The sequence below is a fragment of the Amblyomma mixtum genome, chromosome 10, assembly GCF_055824585.1.
Source record: "Amblyomma mixtum isolate Tamu chromosome 10, ASM5582458v1, whole genome shotgun sequence".
In the NCBI taxonomy this organism is placed as follows: domain Eukaryota; kingdom Metazoa; phylum Arthropoda; class Arachnida; order Ixodida; family Ixodidae; genus Amblyomma; species Amblyomma mixtum.
Genome location: NC_143021.1, coordinates 162181169 through 162195815, shown reverse-complemented (window position 1 = coordinate 162195815; position 14647 = coordinate 162181169).

Genomic DNA, 14647 nt, shown 5'->3' with positions numbered 1-14647 from the left:
TTTTTCAGCTGTATTTTTGTATTTTAAAAAGGACTGCGTGTAGTGTGATGAACTTGAAACTGCAGTGAAATGTTCCCCCAATATGTCTGCCTGTTCCTCTATGCTTGTTTGTGTTCCGGGTGTTGTTAAAGAAGGAATTGTGAATGGTGAAAAGTTGCCGTTTATTTTTCGAACCTGCTCCCACATTTTTTTAGATGGGATCTGACTGTTGATAGTTGAAACATAATTCTGCCATGAAGCTTTTGCGGCACTGCGACGTACATACCGAGCTTTAGCTTTTGCCTTTATAAAATTTAGGAAATTTTCATGCGTCGGATACCTACGGAATTTACCCCAAGCTCTGTTTTGTTGTTTTTTCGCTTCTTTACAGTCTTCTGTCCACCATACTTTATGGTTTTGTCGCGCCACTCCTGACGACTGAGGAATAGCTGTGAGTGCGGCAGTTATGATACAATTAGTGAACTTTTCGTTTATCTGGTCAACGGTAAGATTTCCTAAAACTATATCTTCTAAAGTTGCCTTTGCTCTAAAAAGTGACCAGTCGGCGAGGTGAAGCTTCCAGCGCCGTGGCCTTGTGGGGATTATTTCCGGTGTGGACGTTAAAGTGATTAGTACAGGGAGGTGATCGCTGCCATATGGATTGTCAATGACGTCCCAGTTAAAATCGTTAAAAACAGAAGGTGAACTAAACGATAAATCTCAAAAGGTCATTTTCCCTGAGGTAGGGGAGCTGTATGTGGCTTTTTCTGTATTTAAAAGACATACATTATTTGTGAGGATAAAATCTTCAATGATGTGACCCCTAGAGTCACAGTGCTCGCTTCCCCAAAAAGGGGAGTGAGCGTTAAAGTCCCCAACTACTAGATACGGTTCTGGAAATTCATTGACAAGTTCTTGCTAATCGTAGACTGTTAATGTAAAGTGTGGAGGAATATATACAGAACAGATAGAAATTGTTTTATGGCTGACGACACTGACCGCAACAGCTTCAAGTTTTGTTTTGAGTGTGATTTCTCGAGCCGGGACACCGTTTTTCACTATGATGGCTACGCCTCCCGATAGTCGGCTCGCCTGTTCCCGATCACGGCGCAAAACAGTGTAATTCTTAAGAAAGTTATTTTTTTTTACCTAAATTTGTTTCTTGTAGACATAAGGCTACAGGAGCGTGTGCTCCTAGTATGTCTTTTATGTCACTGTAATTGTTTAAAAGTTCTCTACAATTCCATTGTATTATAAAAGCCATCTTATTTTTGTGTTTGTATCGAGTGAAAAACTAGATCAAGTGGTTTATGGTCCCGTGACTCGGGGCCTGTCTTTCTTTGACCGATCCAGGGAGCTCTGCCGACCGTCCGAAGTGGACGGCGCGGGGCTGCCCGGGGTCGTGTCCATCCCCTCTGCGGAGGCGCTGGGCGAACGTGTAGAAGGCACGTTCATTTTCGAGTTTGACCTCGATTTGCGGGACGAGGTCTTGAGGCCCGCCGACCCGGGGGTTTGCGCAGCCTGACTTGGACTTGGCGGAGTAGCGTTAGCTGCTCCACCTTGAGAGAGTTTACAATAAATGGGCGCGGATGGCCCCGCCACAGGCTCACTGCGTGTGACCTGGACGGGTGCCGAAGCCTGGTGTGGTGCGCCGCGCCCACGCACCACATCGGCGAAGTTTGATTTTGCAGTGAAGGAGAATGAGTTGGTGAGTGCAAAACGCCTTCTCGCTTCTTGAAATGAAATGTTTTCCTTTGTCTTTATGGTGATTGTTTCCTTTTCTTTTTTCCAGAACGGACACGCCCTGGAGTATGCTGCATGGTCTCCTTCACAGTTTGCGCAGTGCGGGGCTGCGTCACATTGATCAGAATGATCCTTCGAGGCGCACTTCGCGCACGTTTTCCGACCGCGGCAACTTTGTGAGCCGTGGCCGAACCTTTGGCAGTTGAAACATCGGCGAGGGTTGGGAACGTATGGTCTTACGTTAACTTTCAGATATCCTACTTCGACTGTGTCGGGCAGTGTGCTAGTGTTGAACGTCAGGATCATGTGTTCTGTGTCTATTTCCTTATTATCCTTCCGGATCTTGATTCTGTGAACGTCTATCACGTCTTGGTCACTCAGACCTTCGAGCATCTCTTTTTCTGTGATGTGGACAAAATCATTTTCGGATATAACGCCCCGGACGGTGGTCAAAGATCGGTGTGAAGTCAAGGAGACAGGAATATCTCCAACAGACACAATGTTTACGAGTTTTGAGTGCTGGATGTTGTCTCGCAGTTCAAGCAGTAAGTCACCGCTGCCCATTTCTGATACCTTGTAGCCAATGCCCAAGGCTTCTGTCAAACACTTTGATACTAGGAAGGGAGAAAGGATTCTTGCTTGCTTATTTTCTACTTCACTATGGATGACATGGTATGTAGGAAAACTCACTTTTCTTTTTTGAAAAAAAAAAAACATCTGCTTCGTTCCGCCCTCTCTTGAGAGAGCGATCCGGTTTGGAATGTGGGGGAGCCATAAAAAATCAGGGGGCACTTTAACTGTCTAAAGTGCGTAGAGGCGAAAGCGTTTTCCGAACCGCTTTCGCTGCTTCTGTGGCACTGGTGGCGTCACATATAATTGAGTACTAATTACTAAGTGATTTCAAATCCCTGATTAATTGTTAATTACTAAGTGATTTCAAGTCACTGATTAATTGTTAATTACTGATTGATGCCTGGATACTAATTAAATGCTAATTAATGACGCTTAAGCTTCGCCTATAGGAGTGGAACGCGACAGCGTGTTGTAGCGCTGCCAGGGGGTCTACGGAACGCCACCACCCGCTCGGCGCGATGCCTTGCCCTTTGAACGCAACGCTTTTTGAGGAAAGGAAATGGCACAGTAATTCTCTGTCATCTCGGTGTACACCTGAACCGCACCGTAGAGGAAGGGAGGAAGTGGGAGTGAAAGAAGACAAAGAGGGCCCGTAATGAAGAAAATGAAAATTGTATTTGAGGAAAGGAAATTACGCAGTAACTGTCTCACATATCTCGGTGAACACCCGTCAAAATTCAGGGGGGCACTTTCTTGGCGTAAAGTGTGGTCACTGATGTGTGGTTAAGATGTTAAGCTTCGCCTCTAAGAGTGGAACGCGACAGCATCTTGCAACGCTGCCAAGGAGTCCATAGAACGCCATTGCCCATTCGGTTCTACGCCTCGCTCGTCGGTAAATTGGTTTTTGGGGAAAGGAAATGTATCGGTCTCTCATATCTCGGTGGACACCTAAACCTCGCCGGAAGGGAAGGGAGGAGGATGGGAGTGAGCGAAGACAGCGTATTCACTATTATAGACGCGCCTTTGCTCATTCCAAACCATCGAGCTGGCATGGCGGAGTGGATAGCATGCTCGCCTCGCACGCCGAAGACCGGGGTTCGATTCCCGAGCTCGACCAATTTCCTACTCGTTTTTATTCATTTATATGACCTGACTAGAAAAGTTAAGTAGGCTAATTGGGTAATTAAGCGGTTAACTAAGCTCAGTCCCACTTACTTGGAGCATCACTATACGATTCCTTCAATTGGTTGCATGGTTACTAGCCAAAGTACAATTGGCCCCGTTTGAAATTCGCGCAATGTGACGTCACTGCCGTTTCGACCAATTGAAAAGCGTGACATTTCGTCGACAACTGCTGCTTACATTGCTGCGACATTAAAGGCTTTCGCCTTAAAAATTTATGTTTTTCGGTCATGGTGCCAGCCACCCACCATGGAGTCCAATAAGGGGACGCGACAGGAACTTGCGAGCAAGTCCTGCCCACGCCAGCTGTACACCTTAACTATAACCCAATATGACTCAACTCAGGGTAGTTGGTTACACACGGTTAACCCTCGCCGCCAGGAAAAAGAGGAAAAAACGAAGAAAAGAGGAGGAGACTGGAGAGTTGTAAGAAAGAGATAGGAAAGTGAAAGATGGAGGGGAGGATAGGAAAAGGCGACTGCCGATTTCCCCCGGTCGGGTCAGGCTGGAGGTGCCGTCTACAGGAAGCTGGGGCCAAAGTGGTGTGTTGCCTCCGCCGAGGGGCCTTAAGGGTCCAAACGCTCGGCATTGGCTCAACCACCAAGACACGGCGATGCCACGCACGGCTAAGCGCGGATGCTCGGGTCCGTGGTGACGCATTGTTCACCATCATCCCCCTGCGGGGATGTCCCTGCGGATGCTCGGGTTAACCCCGTGGTGTCGCCACTCACCAACATCTGCATGCTGCAGACGCCCCCCTGCGGGGAACCCTTCGCATTAGTATATTGCGTGGTTCCACATGCGCCGCCTAACTTTTTCCGCCAGTGGACATTCACAACTACGCAGGAAAAATGGCGGCGCTGGCATGACTGCTGTTGTTAACGCATTATCTTATTAAGGCGAAAGCCTTTAATGCCTCATCGTTGTCGACAGAAGGTTGTCAGCAGAGGTGTCACGCTTTTCGGTTGGCCGAAATGGTTATGACGTCAGAGTGCGCGGATTCGAAGTAATGAGGTCACCTACGGATGCCTGACGCCGCCTTTTGGCGCAGACGAAAACTAATAAAATAGTTGTCGTCCGCTCCGACAACTCCGGCGTAAGGCGTCCGAGGGTGACCACATTACATACCTCATTACTGCGAACAGAGCCATGGATACAACCGAACTCATCGAAGCAGGTTGGTTTATCGGGGTTTAACATTCCAAAGCGACTCAGGCTATGACGGACATATAGCATCGAAGCAGAGAAAGAGCCGTGCTAAAGAAGCAGTAAAAGTCTGCAGTCAAAGTGTGTAGTTGTAATGAGTAGTCAAAGTGTGTAGTCAAATAAAGCTCTAGTACAGCGCAAACACTCTCGAAGTCAATGCCAAACAGTGCGCCAGGAAAGGCTTTCGCCTTGCAGCACTTTAGACAGCCAAAGGGCCCCCTGAATTTTTTCGATAGGCTTACTGGCGCCGAGAGTAAACGCAGAACTTGATCCGAGCTATCGGTCTAACGCAAGTGTAGCCTTGAGTCGCTATCTCAAGTATCGACGAGATGTAACTGACAGAGTAACTGACAGGACTCGCCCGTTTTCGCGGCTTAAGCGTCACCGAGCTCTGCAGATGTTCCCTACGTAAAGTTGCTCGCTAAAATGTTAGCGTGCGAATGTCCTAGTTGCGAAGCATGTGTGTGAAAAGCATTTCTGCAGGGGTTACGTCAGAAAGCCAGCACAACTTCGTCTATTTGTTCTTTCATCGGATTCAGTTCCAGGTATTTTTCCGAACTGTCCCAATGCACGTCAAAGAACCACAGCTGGCCGAAATTTACCCGGAGACCTCTACAACGGCATCCCTCATAGCTTGAGTCTCTTTGGGACATAAGCCACATGAGACCGTCAATCAAGGCGGAAAGCTGGGCTAGTTGGTGTGTCATCGTTAATTAAAATACTAGCACATAAAACTAGGACAAAGACATAGAATGTCTTTGTCTATGTCTATGTCATAGAATGTCTATGTCTTTGTCCTAGTTTTTTGCGCAAGTCTTTTAATTAACGATGCCGTCAAACCAATCAGGTATCGCAAATGTTTTGGTTATATCGCTGGCTAACAAATGCATAATAGCAATATTGTTACTATCAATAATCTTACCATCGACAGTTTCACTATCGATAGTCTTGCTATCGATAGCAATACTATCGCTAGTAGTACTATCGAGAGCAATACTATCGATAGTAATACTATCGATTCTACTATCGATAGTAATACTATCGATACTGCTACTATCGATAGACTATCGATAGTGATACTATTGACTGTACTATCGATAGTAATGCTATCGATAGTACAATCGATAGTATTACTATCGATAGTAGACTATCGATAATACTATCGATTGTCTATCGATAGTACCACTATCGATAGTTTCCAAAAAACTATCGATAGTTTTGCATCACTAGTAGGGACGCAATGCATGAATATGACCGTGCTTCTCATAGCCTGTCAACACTGGTCGCGTCCAATCCAGAGCTAAAAAAGTACTGATTCCCCACCCCCCCCCCCCCCCACCCCCCGCAGCAGAGCTAATCGACCCAATATTGCAAATGTATTGGCAGATGCCGGTCCTACAAAGAACCAGAGTAAAACCATTCATTTTCAATATTGGGCCCGTTATCAGTGCTGCGTGGGACCGAACACACGGCCGCAAATACCGCCGTGGGACCTTCTTCATCAGACGTGTCGTGACATGCCGCACTGCCGACACTACGAAGCAGGCAGTTTGATGGGAGATTAGGTGCTAAACGTGCGCGCTGCGAATCAAATCGAGATGCATGCAGTAGCAGCGCACCTGGAGAAACTCGAGAGAACGCGAAGTAATGGCGAACCGTCGACGCTGAGGGTAGAACACACACAGAGGGACAAGGATCGCCCGGACACACGTGTCGTCATCTGGATCCCAGCACATGCGGGATCCACTGATCATGTTTTCTGATCATTGAGAATGCTTTGCAGATCATCTCCTGAGTGATTTAGCAAGGCAATGTCATCAGTGAATTGTGGATTACTAAGGTATTCTCCATTCAATCTTATCCGAAAATATTACAATATTCCTCTGTTGGCTCAGAAATGAAAGTGATGTCCAAGAAAGCCAGACTCGCACCTGCTTTTACACCCTTTAGCAGAGCCAAAGAACAAGGTGTTCACGGCTAAGTGGCTTTGAAGCATGTTGTACGTAATGGAGTCAGGACCAGCTTTGGACGACAAGATAAAACTCCACTTTCAACTTCCCCTATTAAAGAAAATGCGGTAGCATTTCGAAGCTAGCCGCCCGTAAATATTAAAAGCAGGCCCACCCCAATAGATTTTAGTGGATTAGTGAGGATTAAGGTGGATTACGGTGGATTAGTGGGTATTAGTGGGCGGATATATGTGTAAGAGTCGGTCGGGTTGGTATAGTCCCGTATGACAATCCAAAGAAAGGTACACGAACATTCTACTCATCAGACTTTCAAACGGCCCTCCCGACCAGCCAGAATTTCGTTACGGAGAAACTGGTTACACAAGACGATAGCCTAAACGATATTGCATTAAAAACAGGCTCGACGGGCTGGGGCCACAAAACGGAAACCCTGTTCAGTGATGTCACCAGAGAAAAAGTGCGTGTTGCTAAATTCTGCTGAGCCAGGATATACAGAGCGAAAGTTCTCTCAGCAAGCACCGCAATTATATTAGCGAGAGCAAATCACGTGATGCATCACGTGTCACAAGTGCAAGAGCGAGCGTCCGGAGCGGCGGTCGGCGCAGCGGCGGACGTAACTGCAAAGCGCAAGAGCTAATCACGTGACACACCACATGCCATAACTGGCGAGGAGGAGCGGCCGAGCAGCAGCCAGTGTAGCGGCGGACGTGACTGCCAAGCGCGCAGCTGTGGCGCAAGCGAGTCACATGGCATTACGTCACAGCCGCACGCGGCGCGCTTCCCGTTAGAGGTCAAATCTAAGAGGCAGTTGACCTTCAGGCTTGGCATGGGAGGAGTAGAGCTTTTCGCTCTAAAACCCAAGCGAGTTATTTTACAGGCTTGTGTCCTGTTACACTAAAGAACTGTTGATTCCAGGCCAGATCCGCCATTTATTGCACTGCTACGAGAAGTTCCCGTGAGAGGCGTTGAAAATGCACTCTGAATACACACAGCAACTGTCCCTGATCGGTCAGCCAATGCCCTCCCGGTCTCGCCATCACTCTGCCGTCACGGCCGCACTTGGTCACTTCAAGATGGCGTGCTCCTCGGTCCAGCGACGCGCCTTGTACTTGTACAGGGCGGGATCTTCCTTGTAGACTAGCGCCGCTTTGGGGTCGATAGGGTGGTCCATGTCTGGGGCCCGCAGGAGGGAGCAGATGGAGAGCACCACGTCCGATTTGGACACAGCCGGGGACCACTGCGACGTGAGGATGCCCAGGCAGACGGGGGATCCGCCAATGAGGTTTGGACGGTAGATCTTGGTGACGAGTTTCACCTGCGAAGCAAAACAGCAGTGAGGCTTGTTTGCTTTGTTAACCTACTTCACGCGTCATTTTTGGTTTATAGCGCCAATTGGTGGCCAGGGTGCGCATTGCAAGAGGAGACGGCGCCTGTCATAGTTGGCCCGAAGAGGAGGAGAAGGAGGGGGAAGAACACTTATTTCCGTCGAATATGGCGCGGCAGCCACCTCCGGGTCCGCATGCAGGCGTCCGGGGAGGCAGACTGTCGCACCGCGGCCGGAGGACATCCGACCCCGTCTAGGAGAAGAGGTCTTCAGCCTCGGGCGCCAGGCGGACGGCGAAGCGCTGAGTTTTTTCGTCGGAGCTTCTTAGCGTGGTCTCCCATTCATCGCTAGTTTTAATCGTGTTGCGCCCTGGGGCACGAACGCATCTCCATATTATGTGACCTAATGTTGCCGCGTGGCCGCAGAATTTACAAATTTCGGTTTCTGCACCGTCCCTCTTCCGCCCTCTGGCACCCGTCCAACTCCTCCACAGGGGCGAGAAGAAATTTCGAGCTTGGAGTCTTCTCCAGTAGTACGACTCCTATTTACTCAGGGATCTATCCGGTGACGGATATATCCTCCGGTCTTTCTTCAGATTGTCTGTTACATCTCTAAATGTACCAATACTTTATTTGACAACTCCACGCATGAGGCTGAGGTTCCCGTTTGGTTTGAGCACTGTGTCGTTGTCCACAGTGGTTACATCTTCGAACATTTGAGCAATAGAGTCAAAGCGATGACAGCGAACTTGTTCCTTGGTAAACCTTACCAACCATGGTAAACCTTACATGGTTCAACTTCCCGCCCCTTCGAAAGAAATTTTCCCTTTGCTAATGGCGTCATTGCGAATTTTGTGAACCAGTTTTATTAGACGCCGACGCCACCGGATTTCATTACTAACAGGTCATATAAGGATTTCGCCTGAAAACTGTAAGCCGCGAGGACCGTCAGTTGCTGTGAAAAGTATCCTAATTAGGTAGCCAATTTGGTAAAACGCACTAATGAACACTATATAATTAGCGCCGCCCGGTGTCTCAACGGTGAATTCCAACCCACGGGCAAGACGATGCAGTGGAGGTTTTTGAAACAAATAAAAAACCGATATCTAAAGCCATGCACCGCAAGGAATTCCGGTGCTTTTTCTGCTCAAAGGCGAAAATGAGAGCTCGATGCAAACGCAACGTCCGCCAGTAACGCGTTGCAATGCCTGTGGCTCCAATTCTATCTGCCTGCGTCTTGTGCCACGCCATGCACGTTATTTAACGCCATAGCGTCAATGGTCCGTTCAGCTAAAAAGGCGGCGTCTTCACCGTCGTCGGCGGGGTCGGCGGCGGCGGCTTGAGCGAACAAGTTGGTGGACCACCTTCCACCTATAGGTCATGTGACCTTGTGGCGTCATCACAGCTTGCCGACATGACTGTGAGCAAACTGCCCACCGTGGCAGGTGGTAGTAAAATTAATGATCGGGAAGAGCAACCTCAGTTTCACAAGCCCTGCTGGTGAATGTATTTGAAACACCCACTTGCCGAGCCATTGGCGCCGGCAGGTGGCGTACTCCACTCCAAATTGGTTGGTTTTTTATGCGAAGCATATTACTAGAGGTACACTACAGCCCTCCGCCGTGGTTACGCGCCGTGCACACCACGTGGTACAGTGACGTCACACCACGTGACATACCACGTGACACATGACGTCACGACAGAGGAAGACGAGGGTCCACCTCGCGCCGTCGCTGTGGTTGCACGCCGTGCAGACCACGTGGTACAGTGACGTCACACCACGCGACATACCACGTGACACCTGACGTCACGACAGATCGCCGTCACGCGCTGGGAGAGGGAGAACGATGCCATCGCACAGACGCCCATTTCGAACGCGCGTTCACACTCGGTGTAGGTGAAACGCTCGCTCCACCGGGCAGGCAGACGCGGCTTCCGTGGCAATCCAGGCGCTCACCCAACGCGCGTCTCGGGGTTAGTCGGCGTTCCGCTGTAGCCATGCAGTTGTCTTCCCCCACGACGAAGGCTTCTAGTGGTTGTATTAAAATGACCAAGTATTCAACCAAGGAAAGCCATGTATTACCAAGCCTAGCCACCAATATGCTTCGCATCTGACTAGGCTTAACCTTAGCTAAGCCTCAGCCATTTTTTTTTTGAAAAGGAAATGGCGCAGTAACTGTCTCACATATCTCGGTGTACACCTAAACCGCGCCGTAAGGGTAGGGATAAAGGGGGGCTGAAAGAAAGGAAAGCATAGGTGCCGTAGTGGAGGTCTCCGGAGTGATTTCGACCACCTCCTTTGTAGCCGCATCGCTGCATTTGGTTTGGTTTATGGAGGTTTAACGTCTCAATGTGACTCAGGCTATGAGCATGGAAGACAGTTGGGCTAGTTGGTGTGAATTCGTTAGTGACTGCGACATTGCAACTAGCGTGGAAAGCACAAGGACAGCGACAAAAGGAACCGACGGGACAGCACGCTAGCAGGCTATGAGGGACGCCGTAGTGAAGAGCTCCGGAAATTTCGACCAACTGGGGTTCTTTAACGTGCACTGACATCGCACAGTTCACGGGCCTCTAGAATTTCGCCTTCATCGAAATTCAACCGCCGCGGCCGGGATCGAACCCGCGCCTTTCGGGTGAGCACCCGAGCGCCGTAACCACTGAGCCACCGCGGCGGGGCTAAACCGAGTAGACCTGGGAAAGCAGGTGCTCTTTCTTCAACTGGAGGGATCACTTAAACTCCGCCTTAGGGGTGTGGCATGATATATTTAGTGGGTTAATGCCCACGCATGCTGAATTGGCAATTCCTACTTAAGATTCACAGGTGGCTGCGAGTCCTCATATACCACTACCAGCGCAGTGACGCAGCGGTCAAGCGATGCGTCACTGCCCTGGCAGGTGGCTGTTTTTATCCCAGCCACCCGTCGGGATTTTGCGACCCATGTTGCTCCTCGTTCCCGAGCAAACTCTCGCGTGGATCGCACGACGCTCGTCCGAACTTATCCGAGTTACTACCGGAGCTTACCCGAGTAACTCGTGTAAGCTCCGGTAGTAACTCGGGTTGCTAGGCAACGACACATGATCCTACGTGCCGTTCTTGCCAATACGCTTGTCGTGTTAGCTTGTGGTTAAGCGTCTGGTTCAGCTAGTGCCGGCTCCCTGGCCGGCACGACGCCGTCAGGAGCTGTGAAACCCAGCGCCTATGCAAGGGTGGTGCCCTCTGGGTGTGTAGGGGACAGGCGGCAGCGGCGCGGCATCATCTGTTGGAGTACTAGAATACTTTGGGTAGTGGAAAGAGCGGCGGTCAGCGCGTGAGGCACTTCATGTTATCTCTACTAGGTGGCGCTAGCGGCGCCTAACCGAGCACCATCCAGAGACCGACAGCAGCCAGGCAGCAGCAAGAACGGAAGTTTTCTTTTATAATTGCCGCATGTGTGCGTAGTATTCCCGATGCAAATGTTATTTGCTTATGAGCGAATTAATCGAAGTAATATGACTTCAGCAAGGGCATGTTTTCGTCAGATTATATCAGATGAGCAGACAGCGCAAGGCGCGAAATACGTGAAGCTTCGCGTTTAGTTCAGTAACCAGTCAGATTTTGCTCTGAACGGTGACATCTGCGTCATTTTACTGGCGGGTTAGTACGAGCAGCTCCTGCGAGAGGCAAACCGCACGCTCTGGGCACTTCGCACTCCAGTTCCCTTATCACAGTCGCTCGCCTCTGCGACACTAGCAGACAGCATCGCCGGTAGTGCAGTGAAAACATCAGAATTGCTCCAAATTTCACTGCAGCTATTATATGTTACTGATCTAAGGTCAATGCCAGGTGTTCTGCGTGTTTTTCGCTTTACAGTATCCGGTCCCTGGGGTCACCGACCTCTGCTCTGTTGTGATTTTGTCTTATTCTTCAAACACGCAGGACGAAGCTATAATTTTATATAGTAGTGAAGAAGATAGTAGTGAAGAAGACAATGATCTTCCTTGCTGATTAAAAGTACTTTCATTGCAACCTATCTTATCTCGGCAACGAAATCTAGCAGCTTACCTTTGTGAGTAACAGTCCCTGTGCAGGACTTGCTGAACACACTATCTTGCACGAGGAGCACAGAAGCCTTCAGCCGGTCTGTAAGGTGTTCAGCGTAGTCGCTGGTGTACTGTTGTCGGTCCATCGCTCCTTTGCAAACAATGGCAATGGCTGTTTGGTGAAGAAGTTCTTGAGCTTCTACCATGGATTTGATCTCAACTTCTTTCGCTTCTTTGTCATGAAAATAAGGGCGAGCGAAGACCCGTTTCCTGTCGTCTGCAGTAAACACCAGCAGCTTCTCGTGCACGACAAGAAATGGATCTCTGGTCACGGTAGTTGTAGCGCACACAACTCCATCAAAATCGGGCACATTAAGTCTTGTCCACGTGCTCGGAAGGCTGAGTTTCTCAGCGATTTTCTGCAATGAAGCAGGCTCACTTGGCTCGTTCAAATTCGGGCTCACGCTCTCCTCTTGCACATTTGTGTCTTGTTGACAGGAATCGTGAAAGTCACGCCGCGACAAGCGCACTTTCTTGGCCGATGCCACAGCACAGGCAGCTGGACGCTTTCTCTCTCGTCGTTTTTGTTGAACTTGCTTGGAAAGGTAGGCCGGCAAGTCAGGCAGCAAGGTTGGGACCGCATCAGCGGTCAGCGCAGGTTTGCCACGAGGGATCCTCACCTCTTTACCGTCGATTTTGTGCACATAATGCCGCACGATGAACGGCTCTTCGAAATGCCTTTCGCACACCACCGACGTTTCCGAGAGTGGCTTGTCGCTGCGGTGCAAATTCCTCTCCCACTGCTTTCGTTGGGCTTCGTCTTTTGGGGCTTTAAACAACGACGTCCGTTCAACACACGAAATCCAGGGTACCCGGTCTTACAACCTGGCGCGTAGCAGTGTGTGTCCGCTCTTTTCGTTTTCTTTTCCATGACTGCATGCGAACCACTGTTTGAGCGCAAGACGCAATGCAAGAGACTATAAGATGTCAGAAACGCTGTAAAGAAAGCAGGAACAGCGCACGTGCACAACCTTACTGACAGCAATCAACACGCGCTCCTGCGGCGCCGATCTCCTCGGTTTCTAGACGCCAGCGCCACGCGCGGCGGTTAACAGAAATGGCAACAGCTCTCTCGCAGGCCGCGCCGCGCGGTCTTTCCACTACCCAAAGGCTTTCTAGTACACTAAAGGCTTTCTATTACACTATAGTTGGAGCGCAGCTGAAGTGGTTGCTAGGCAACGGCTTGGTAGCCGCACCGCCACGAGCATACGCGACGAGCCGAGCTGGGCTCCAGTAGTGTTGCTTTCTCAACAAAATCATACGTTTCCCTCCTTCCAAAGGCGTAGCACCTTAACTACCGTTCTCTCCTCCTGGACCTGCCACGATGGCTCAATGGTTAGAGCGCCGGGCTACTGAGCCGGAGTTCCCGGATTCGAACCCGGCCGTGGCGGCCACGTTTTGGATGCAGGCGAAACGCAAAAGGCACCCGTGTGCTGTGCTATGTCCGTGCACGATCCCCAAGTGGTCGATATTATTCCGGAGCCCTTTACTACGGCATCTCTTTTTCTCTTCTTTCACTCCCACCTTCATCCCTTCCCTTTCGGCGTGCTTCGGGTGTCCATCGAGATGTGGGACAGTTGCTGCGCCATTTCCTTTCCTATAAACCAATTGATTTGTGTGTGCTGTGCGATAATGAATTGTTTTTTTGAGGAAGAAAATGGCGCAGTATCTGGCTCACATATCTCGGTGGACACCTGAACCGCGCCGCAAGGGAAGGGAGGAGGGTGGGAGTGAAAGAAAAAGGGGTGCCGTGTCAGTGCATGTTAAAGATCCCCGAAAATCAGGCGTTCACTGTTAACCAGCCAACGCAGGAGGGGTGGGAGTCAGCTCTGACCAGCTCGGGCGAAACGAGTCAAAAAGAACTTATCTAAAGAGCCCGGACAGCAGCCTACTCCATTTGGGTTCCGGACTGAGAGCTCAAACCGCCGCTACAACCTCCTAAACAATTTCATTCAAATATTTTCACCACCAGCAACCCCAGGAAGTCGAAATTATTCCGGAGCCCTCCACTACCTTCCTTTCTCGCACCGAGGAGGAAAAAATCAACAGTCTCATTCGCCAGGTGTATAAGTCGGCCCTATCTCTTCCCATGTCTACCTCGAAGGCTCGGCTATTGTCCATGGGCGTCCACAACTCCCTTACGGAGCTGACAGAGGCCCATCGTATGGCGCAGCTCCTCCGTCTCTCCCGCACCCGCGCGGGTCGCGCACTTCTCTCCACATTTAAGCTCTCCCCTCTTATCCCCCTTTCCACCTAACTGCCCATCCCTTTCCATGTCTCCTCCCTCCTAACCGTTCATCCCCTCCCTAAGATTATACATCCCGAACACCACCCCTCCCGCAGAGCACTACGAGCGTCCGCGCTCTGGCGTGAGTACGGACGGAAACCTGCCGTGGCTTATGTAGATGCCGCTCGCTCCGTACAGTCGCTACCCAGCCCACACCCTTGCAGTCACTGACAACTCTATCCAACCCACTCTTACTGCCTCAGTCTACACTTCGACCTCTGTAGACGCCAAGGAGGCAGCTATTGTCCCTGCCATCACGCAGACCTCCGCGGAATACATTTTCAGTGACTCCAAGCCTGTG